The following is a 10,436-nucleotide window of genomic DNA, read 5'->3' as shown; positions in this document are numbered from 1 at the left end:
TGCTCCTCCCTCTGCTTCCCTCACGCCACTTCCCTCCCCCACTCTCTCGTCTCTAAAATAAATAAATAAAATATTTAAAAAACCACATTACTGAGTGTGTTAACATCATTGGCTAAGTGACAGTGTAGTTGACAGCCTCCTTCCACTATGAGTTGATTTAATCAGTTGACATCTCAAAGGGCAATCTTTTTTTTCCATTATCATCTTACCTTTATATTATAGCCTTGGCATTTGTTACAAACACACAAAACACCATAAAAACTGTTCTTGTAATACCACTTGAAAAGACAGCAGAGCTAGGGTACATTTAGACAAGCTCCTGGGCCCTATTTTAAGGTAAGGTATTTCACTGCCTATACTTAAGGTAGCCCGGGAAAAGGATTCCATGTAAACCCAAATGCAGAGACATGGCTCAGAAAAAAAGTTGCTGCTTCCCCTAAAAATAGTGAGAATTGTCTTTGAGTCTTTGGCTCAAAGCACCGCCTGCCCCGTACTACCCAGGGAAGCAAATCGTGAGCTGATGGATCTGTGGGCACAGACTTTTAGGTCCCTTAATCTTTGGAACAAATCACTCACCTTAAAAAGCAAAGAATATATCAACTTGGCACCATCTGGTCTCTAAAAGAACTGCGTTCCTGGAGGCAAGTAGGGGCTCTGATAAACCCCACAAAGCAATGCCCTCTAACTTTCAAACACCTGTGATTGTTTCTTCCCAAAGAGCTAAGGAGGGCTCAAGTCAGAGGACATTCAGAACCCTTTAGCTCGATGGCAGACAAGAAACCAGACCCTTCTTAGCAAATGGGTCCAGGATCACCAATCCCCATGTGAATACAGTTCTGAGTCAAAAGCCTCTGTGTCAGGATTATTTCAATCTGTGTCATGCTGTTTTCCTTCTCAGCCCCACATGCCTCCTACTTCTGGGGTTACTCCTTTGGAAAGGTGAACCCTGGACAAAATACGTAAGCTCCCCAAGGCTTAATCTCTTTACACGTAAAATGAGGGCAGTGGTATTTATGTCAGAGAATCGCTGTAAAGCAATGAGCTTGGTATACTCAACACACTACATGTGCAGAAAGTGTAGCTGAGGGCTTCTATAGGACAGAAATGGAGGACCAGCAGCTCTATGAGACAAGGAGCAAGAAACAAATATGTAACACTATCATAAATGTTCACAGGACACACAAAGGGTATCCAAATGACACCTCAAAGACCAACTCAGGTCCTAGAGAAAGAAAACATTCGACACTGGCCTCTAGGAAAGATGAGCAGATACATCAAAGACCGTGCATGATTCCGAGGCATGAAAATAAAATGCTTTCCCGCACTAACATCCAGACAGACACAAAGACCAGGTCATCGTGTGTCCAGAGTCCTCTGTGAACCTGACACAAGATCAGCACCCAATCCGCAGGTCCTACGGTTCCCTTAATAATCCATTCTTGCATCAAATAAAAAACTGACAAAAACGTTTAGATCTTTCATCTTTTGGGGGCGAAATTTAGTCTTAAATTTAGGATTTTATAATTTCTTTAAGCAAGCAAAACTACTAAAATGCAGTAGCCTGAAGAGGACACACCTACTTCATTACAGAGATGCTGCCACATATCTTCTGATTAAAACAAACAAACAAACAAACAAACAAAAAACTAAGATGAGTTTCTCTCCAGGATTCCTGCCTGCTCCTTAGTTTGGAGTTCTTCTAGCTTCTTCTTATAGCGGCTCATGAAGGAATCATCCGGTTCAATCCCTGTGTTCTTCAAATGTTCCATGATCTTTTCCAGCCTGAGTACTGATCGGGCTCCCTCAGTCTTCCTTGTGCTCAGGTACAGAGTGAACTCCTGGAAATCCAGGAGCTTACAGGTGTCCACAGAGCAGATATTCCTGATACCACTAGTTCTATCCAAATGAGGAAAAAACACCAGTCCTGACAACTTTTCCAGATCCTGAAGGCTCACTTGGAATTCATTTAACTGGGGTTGGAAGCCAATGGCTTCATTGGGCACCACGAAGGCCCCTATAGTGCCAGTGGTTCAGCAGACACCGGGCTTCTGCGAGCCAGGATCACTTTATAAAGGTGCGAGGGGACTGCCACATTGTCCTCACCAATCACCTGGTAACTAACTGTATTCTTTCCATCACTTCCAGTGACGTAAGGTCAACGGTCCAGATACTATCCAGACATCTTCAAACCTCTCTGTCAGTTCTCGACAGTACATTTCTATTCTGTTCCAATATCCAGCATTATTATCAAAATTCTGAGGCACAATATTAGAAAGGTAAAAAGTTTCAGCCATGGCTTTAGATGAAAATTTGTTATTTCCTGCTGGAGCCATGTGTCCTCGTGACCACCCGCTCCCAATATAATCTTCATTGAAGGCACTGAACGTTGGTGGGATGTTGGGATCAGGCTTGAACTTACAATGTTTTCTGTTGGCATCTCCCATTATCCTGCTTTTGGATATATGTTCAAGAACCCATCTGGGCACCCGCTTTGACTGATCATAAGACAAGGCATGATTAGTGTAATGCCTAGTCTCTGTTCCAGTTAAAGTGACTCCAGATTGTTCCAAGAGAGACTTTTCTGCAGAACCCCAGTAGTTCTCTTGCTAGATGCGAAGTATCAGAAGGAGCAAGTAAAATCGTCGGGCTCCCTCACTGTGGTGCCGCCTCAGCGCTCTGCCTCTCCAGCAACTGCACGGCCGCGAACCAGCCTCTGAGGTGGGAAGCAAAAGTTTTGGCAGCCATCTTCCCGGAGCACCTCAAAGAGCAATCTTAATCCTTTTTTTTTTTTTTTTTTTTTTTTTAAAGATTTTGTTAGAGAGAGAGGCAGAGACGCAGACAGAGGGAGAAGCAGGCTCCATGCAGGAAGCTCGATGTGGAGATCCCGGGTTTCCAGGATCATGCCCTGGGCTGAAGGCAGGTGCTAAACTCCTGAGCCACCCAGGGATCCCCCAGCAATCTTAATCCTACCTATAAATCCCACTCTTAGGCCATTATACCCTAGGAAGAACTTGCACCTGTGCTCCAAAAACATGTAAATGAGTACTTATAGTAGCAAACTGCCCCAAACTGAAAATGACCCAAATGTCCATCAATAGTAGAATGGATGAATAAATGGCATATTCATAAAATGGAACACGGACAGCAAAAAGAATGATCCACAAGTACACACAAAATCACAAATTAATCTGAAAAACAATGTTGAATAAAGTAAATCTGAGAACACATGCAGTATAATTCCATTTTTGTAGAGTTCAAAACCAGGCAAAACTAAGTAATACCATTTTGGTTGAAGATAAACGCATATGTGACAAAAACTATAGAGATAAGCAAAGAATAAGTAACACAAAATTCAGGAGAGTTTTCAGAATCTTGGAGGTGGAGAGGAAGTGTTAGGCTGAGGAGGGGCTTGGAAGGCTTTAAGGGCCTTGTTTCTTAAGCTGGATGGCGGGTCATAGATTTTCATATCATTCTTATTCTTTTCTTTTTATCATATCAGCCTTTTAATTTAAAAATTTTTTATTGGAGTTTGATTTGCCAACATATAGTATAACCCTCAGTGCTCATCACATCAAGTGCCTCCTCAGTGCCCGTCACCCAGTCACCCCATCCCCCCACCCACCTCCCCTTCCACTACCCCTTGTTAGTCTCCCAAAGTTAGGAGTCTCTCATGTTCTGTTGGCCCTCTCTGATTTTTCCCACTCATTTTCTCTCCTTTCCCCTTTAGTTCCTTTCACTATTTTTTATATTCCCCAAATGAATGAGCCATATAAGGTTTGTCCTTCTCCAATTGACTTACTTCACTCAGCATAATACCCTCCAGTTCTATCCACGTAGAAGCAAATGGTGGGTATTTGTTGTTTCTAATGGCTGAGTAATATTCTACTGTATTTCATGTTGTACTACAAAGCTGTGACCATCAAGACACTGGTACTGGCACAAAAACAGACACACAGACCAATGGAACAGAATAGAGAACCCAGAAATGGGCCCTCAACTCTATGGTCAACTAATATTCAACAAAGCAGGAAAGACTCTCCACTGGGAAAAGGACAATCTCTTCAATAAGTGGTGCTGGGAAAACTGGACCGCCATATGCAGGAGAATGAAACGAGACCATTCTCTTACACCATACCTAAAGATAAACTCAAAATGGATGAAAGATGTAAATGTGAGACAAGAATCCATCAAAATCCTAGAGGGGAACACAGGCAATACCCTTTTTGAACTTGGCCACAGCAACTTCTTGCATTATTATTCTTTAAACTGTGTACCTGCATTAAGTACACTATTATATCTACAATATAATTTACAATTTTTAAAGTTATTTTTTTCAAAAGGTAATATTATTTATATGTTCTTTGAGATGAGAGGATGGCCCTTCCTTTAGCTAGATAGCTCTTTTCAAAACTCACTTCAAACCTCCTTTTGGAAGCCACCTCTGATTCCCCAGGTTGATTTAATATGGAAAATTTCAAACATACACAAAAGTAAGGAAAATAATATAATGAACCACCATGTAATCATCCCTGAGCTTCAACAGTTATCCATAGCCAATTGTCATGTTTCTTCTATACCCTGACACATTCTTCTCCCCATACTGGATAATTTGAAAACAAATCTCAGCCATCCTATTACTTCATGTGTATATACTTGGTAAGATTCCCTAAAATATAAGGACCTTTTAAAAAAGGGTACTACCCAAACACCATTATCCACTTAAAAAATTTGATAGTCTCCTTAATATCAAATATCCAGGTAGTGTTCAATTTTCCCTGTCCTATAGCTTTTTTTTTTTTTTTTTTTTTTTTTTTTTTTTAGAGACAGAGAGGATGAGAGGGAGAGGGAGAGAGTGAGAGAGAATGTGCTAGTTGGGGGGAGAGGCAAACGGAGAGAGAGAACCCCAAGCAGGCTCCACGTCCAGTGCAGAGCCCGACCTGGGGCTCAATCTCATGACCCAGAGATCATGACCTGAGCTGAAATCAAGAGTCATACACTTAACCGACTGAGTCACCCAGGTGCCCCTCCTATAGCTTTTGATTTGTTCAAATCATGACCTAAACAAATTTCACACTGTTGGTTATGCTCTTTAAATCTCTTTGAATCTAAGTTTCACCCTTCCTCTTTTTTTTCCTGTGATTTATTTAAAAAACTTTTTTTTATTGGAGTTCAATTTGCCAACATATAGCATAACACCCAGTGCTCATCCTGCCAAGCGCCCCCCTCAAGTGTCCATCACCCAGTCACCCCAGCCCCCCGCCTACTTCCCTTTCCACTACCCCTTGTTGGTTTCCCAGAGTTAGGTGTCTCTCATGTTTTGTCTCCCTCTCTGATATTTCCCACTCATTTTCTCTCTCCTTTCCCCTTATTCCCTTTCACTGTTTTTTATATTCCCCAAATGAATGAGACCATATAATGTTTGTCCTTCTCCGATTGACTTATTTCACTCAGCCTAATACCCTCCAGTTCCATCCACGTTGAAGCAAATGGTGGGTGTTTGTCGTTTCTAATGGCTGAGGAATATTCCATTGTATACATAGACCACAGCTTCTTTAACCTGTGATTTATTTGCTGAAGAAACCAGATCTGATCAATTTCCTACATTCTGGATTTCTAGCTTTTACAGCTGTCCTCTGCTCATTTCACAAACCAGTCTATCTTTCCTTTCCCCACCATTTTCTATTTCCATCTGTACATTTTTTTTGGAGAGTAGACAGAAAGGCTGCCCAGAGTATAAAATGAAGGGGTGGGGAGTAACCCCTGTGCAGCTCTCTACCCTAGGACTCCCTGTACTTGACTGGAATCAATGAGTGTCTGTTTCCCTTCAACACACCTCTTGGGGGATCAATACTGTATCTTACTTGGTTTTTTTTTTTAATGTTTTATTTATTTATTTAATTTTTATTTATTTGTGATAGTCACAGAGAGAGAGAGAGAGGGGCAGAGACACAGACAGAGGGAGAAGCAGGCTCCATGCACCGGGAGCCCGATGTGGGATTCGATCCCAGGTCCCCAGGATCGCGCCCTGGGCCAAAGGCAGGCGCCAAACCGCTGCGCCACCCAGGGATCCCTTTACTTGGTTTTTTTTTATCCTCTGTGCTTTACACAGAATTTTACATATAGTAGGTGTTAAATAAATGTTTATTGAAAGAATCAGGTTGCTCTTTTCGAACTTTGCAATAAGATTAAGACTTTGTGAAACTTTGATTTCAACCCCCTGGGGTAAGGTATTATGCAAAATTCTTTTGATAGTGACTTTTCTTGAAAAGTTTGACAAATTTCATTGTAAGGAGTGCTTTGTTTATTGTGCTTTCCTTTGTTGCCCATTTCCTGAACCACTGCAGTCTTGATAAGCTCGTTTGAAATTAAGCACAACAGTTCCCTGCTCTGTAACTTGATGGGGGGGGGGGGCTCTCAGCAGCCTTGCCCTCAGGGGGAATTGTGGGTTAACGGCTTCTGAGTAATGCATTACTCACCACAGCTTCTTAGAAACTTCTGAAGCAAATTATTACTTTCTGAGATATCTTTGCTCTCATCCTTGAATTCCACGGGTCATCCCCTCTTGTAGATTTTGTAGATTTTCCTCCCTTACTATATGAAAAACAACATCACCGAGAAAGCTGGGTAGAAACTTCCTCTTGATACTTACTCTAGTATTTTCTCTTGGTTTACAGTTGAGGCATATGTACTCTCCAGTGAACATGGCTAAACCTCCTTTCTGTTAGCAGGTACACCCATATTTACAGTCTGTTTTACTTTGTCACAAAAACAAAATGTACCAATGCCACCAAATAAAAAAACTTTCCTATACACTATTGGATAATATTGTACTTCTTAGCCATTTGATCCTGTGAAAACCACTGATATCTTCAGAATTGTTTTAGAAATACTTCCTGTCTTCCTAATCCGGGAAATGAATCTGGTTCATGGACTTGCAATATTATTTTTATAAAATTGTGAACTGGACTGAGTAATTCAAAATTCAACTGAACTAATTTTGCTGTAGCTCTGAGTGTGCAGGGTTTATGGAATTATGTTTGAAATTGTAGGTGATGAAGTCCCTTCCTCAGTATTTTTTAATGCAGCAGTTAGATTATAGTGAATTAAGATTTCCTGGAGAGCCAATTTTAAGCCATCAACTGACAGTGAAGGATGAACAAAGACTGGATGACATGTGGAAATTATACCTGGTACATAAACTTGTATCAAACACTTCTAATCTTGCAAACAATGCAATGAGTGACAGCAAATGCAATCAAACAGAAACTTAGATCAATTATCTTAGAAAGATTGCAGTCAGCAGATAAAAATGGGACCATTTCTTCTGAATTAACTAGCACTGAGAACATGAATCGGTCTTTCATCTTTTATTATTTCATCCTTTTCCTTTGAAGTAAACTTAAAAATAATCTTTTTGCCAACTCCTCAAAATGAAATATTCACTGTATCACTCTTATTCCTTATTAAAACTAGTATTAGTGTGCCTTTATACTGAAGACATCAAAGAAACCACGGAGTGTACTTGTATAAACATAAGGAAGCCTGAAGTATATTGCTTATTTTTCTATGGAATAAATCATGATACTTCATTGTACATTTACTGTATTCTACTTGGATTTTCTGAAAGTTCTCTTTCCTTTTTTATGCAATCCTTGTTTGAATGGATGAAACATGTGGCAATTTGTTTTTAACATATTGAGATCAGGCCCACTTTTCATCCATGATAATGCCCATCAAGTGGAGTACTGTGCTATTTTAGGTTTTCCAATGGGTTTGGATTTTAATTGGATTTAATCCAATTTCCAATGGATTTTTATCCCATTGCTAAGTAGTTCCTAAGTCTTCTATATATAATCGTGCAAGTACATCTGGATGTCATCTATTCATTCCACATTTTAAAATGTCTGAACATATCCTATTACATGTTGTAGACACCACTTATTGACTATTACTACCATGATAACAGAACCCCAATTTGTGCTGGTATGAGGCACCATGGGTTTTAAGAGAGAATGAGTCCTTTCCCAGCCCCAGTCCTTAACCTGGCTAAGCCAACCTTGGTAATTTTTTTTAAATTAAAACTTTATTTTTTAGAGCCAATTTAGATTCATAGAAAAATTGAGGAGAAAGTAAGAGATTATCCATATACCTCTCATCACCACACATGCATAGTCTCCCCCGTTACCAACCTCTCCTTCCAGAGTTAACACTTGTTACAATTGATGAGCCTACATTGACACGCCATTATCACCCAAAGTCCATAATTTATATTACTGTTAACTCTTGGTATTGTATATTCTATGGGTTTGGACAAATGCATAATGACATGTATTCATCATTATGGTATCATGCAGAGTATTACCACTGCCCTAAAAATCCTCTGGGCTCTGCCTATTCATCCCTCCCTGTCCCCCTGGCCACCCCTGATTGTTCTACTGTCTCCATAGTTTTGCCTTTTCCAAGATGCAAATCGTATAGTACATATCCTTTTCAGATGCTTCTTTCACTTAGCAATATGCCTCTAGGTTTTTCCATGTCTTTTCATGGCTTGATAGATCATTTCTTTTTAGCGCTACATACTATTCCATTGTCTGTATGAACCACAATTTATCCATTCACCTACTGAAGGATATCCCGGTTGCTTCCAAGTGTTAGTAATTATGAGTAAAGCTATCATAAACATCATGTGCAGGTTTTTCTGTGGACACAAGTTAACTCTTTTGGGGGAAATAACAAGAAGTGTGATTGCTAGGTCATAAGGCAAGAGTACATTTAGTTTTGTGAGAAGTTGTCATAATGTCTTTCAAAGTGGCTGTACCACTTTGCAGTCCTGTTAGCAGTGAACGAGAGTTCCTATTGCTTCACCTCATCACCAGCATTTGGTGTTGTCAGTGTTCTGGATTTTGGCCATTCTAATTAGTATCTAATGGTATCTCATTGTTTTACTTTGCAATTCCTTTATGGTGAGGAGCATCTTTTCGTATGCTTATTTTCCATTTGTATATCTTCTTTGATGAGGTGTCTGTTAAGGTCTTTGGCTTATTTTTTAATCAGGCTTCTTGTTTTCTTACTGAGTTTTAAGTGTTCTTTTATATTTTGTGTAATAGTCCTTTATCAGGTGTGTCTTCTGCAAATCTTTTCTCAGTCTGGAGCCACGGTAATTTCATTATCCTTATTAATGACTGGTTTAGGCACCGACATAATTTTGGTAATGACACGTGGAAAAGTCTGTTGGAGAGCTTTTGGGAAGGCTTTTCTCAGAAAGGGGAACCAGAAAAGGATGTCCTTTCTTCTGGCCTTTGGATGTTACTGTTTGAGGACATGATACCTGGGGCTGCTGCAACCATTCTGTAGCTATGAGGAGAGTAGATAAACAGAAACTCAGAATGAAGAAATGGATGGAAGATGAATCCTTGATAGTATTGTGGGGTCAGTGAATTACCCAAACTGCCTTATCTCAGTTGTCCTTGCCATAGGGCTTAATAAACTCACAATTGTTGGAGCTAGTTTGAGTTGTTTTCTATTATTTGTATCCAGGCACCCTGACATACTACATAAAGCTGATGGTTCCTATATAGCATTAGGTGACATCATTCTCAGTTTCCTGACACTACACTAAAATTTCATAGTTTCAGCCCCATTAGGGCTGAATGTAAACATGAAATAATTAAAACCGATTTTGTACAGCATGCCTTTCTTTTGTCCTTACTTTTACTTTATGAAGAATGTGTAGTTATAAAAGCAATAGTTTTATCATAGAAAATTAGGAAAAACGTCTTTATATTTTTTCTTTCTAAACTGCAGAATTATTGGAGGTGTGCTCATTAAATTTGCAATGACACAGAGATAGGAGAGCACCATATGACAGTCAAGATTCAGAAATATTTCAACAAGCTATAATGATGAGCCCAAACCAACAAGGTGAAATGTAATGGAGAGAAATGTACATTTTTGCATTTAGGTTAATGCTGAGGGCTGTGGCTGCTTAGGATGAGAGTTAAAGGCTGTTAATATGAAAAGTATCTGGGGATTTCAGTTAAGTGCAAAGTCCCTAAGTGCCAAGATTAGGACAGGGCAAAAAGTACTAGAAGTGTAAATATATAAATCCCACCTTCATTCCACAAGTATTTATTAAGCATGTATTCAACAAATGCATATTGGCAGCTGGTTAAGAGGAAGGGCTTAGGATTTCAACTGTTCTCAGCTTGGACTGTGTGACCTTAGGCAAATTACTTCACCTCTCTGTGTCTCAGTTTTCTTAACTGTCAAATATGACTGATCACAATGTATGGTGATGGAGAGAATGAAAAAAAGAATTATGCAAAGTACTTGTTAGCAGTAATATTTTTTAGTGCTTAGTCTTGTATTAGATCAACTGTGGTAATTTACCCACAATAATATGCTTTGTTCATTTTATACCTGGAGAACTTTATTTT

General features: G+C 39.6%; 1 pseudogene; it reads right to left on the bottom strand.

Annotated features, from left to right (window-relative positions):
* Positions 1–1,639: 1,639 nt before the first annotated feature.
* On the bottom strand, positions 1,640–2,745 carry LOC112649066 (nuclease EXOG, mitochondrial-like; annotated as a pseudogene).
* Between the last annotated feature and the right edge of the window lie 7,691 nt (positions 2,746–10,436).

The sequence above is a fragment of the Canis lupus genome, chromosome X, assembly GCF_003254725.2.
Source record: "Canis lupus dingo isolate Sandy chromosome X, ASM325472v2, whole genome shotgun sequence".
Taxonomy (NCBI): Eukaryota; Metazoa; Chordata; class Mammalia; order Carnivora; family Canidae; genus Canis; species Canis lupus.
This window is presented reverse-complemented; position numbering and strand designations above follow the sequence as displayed.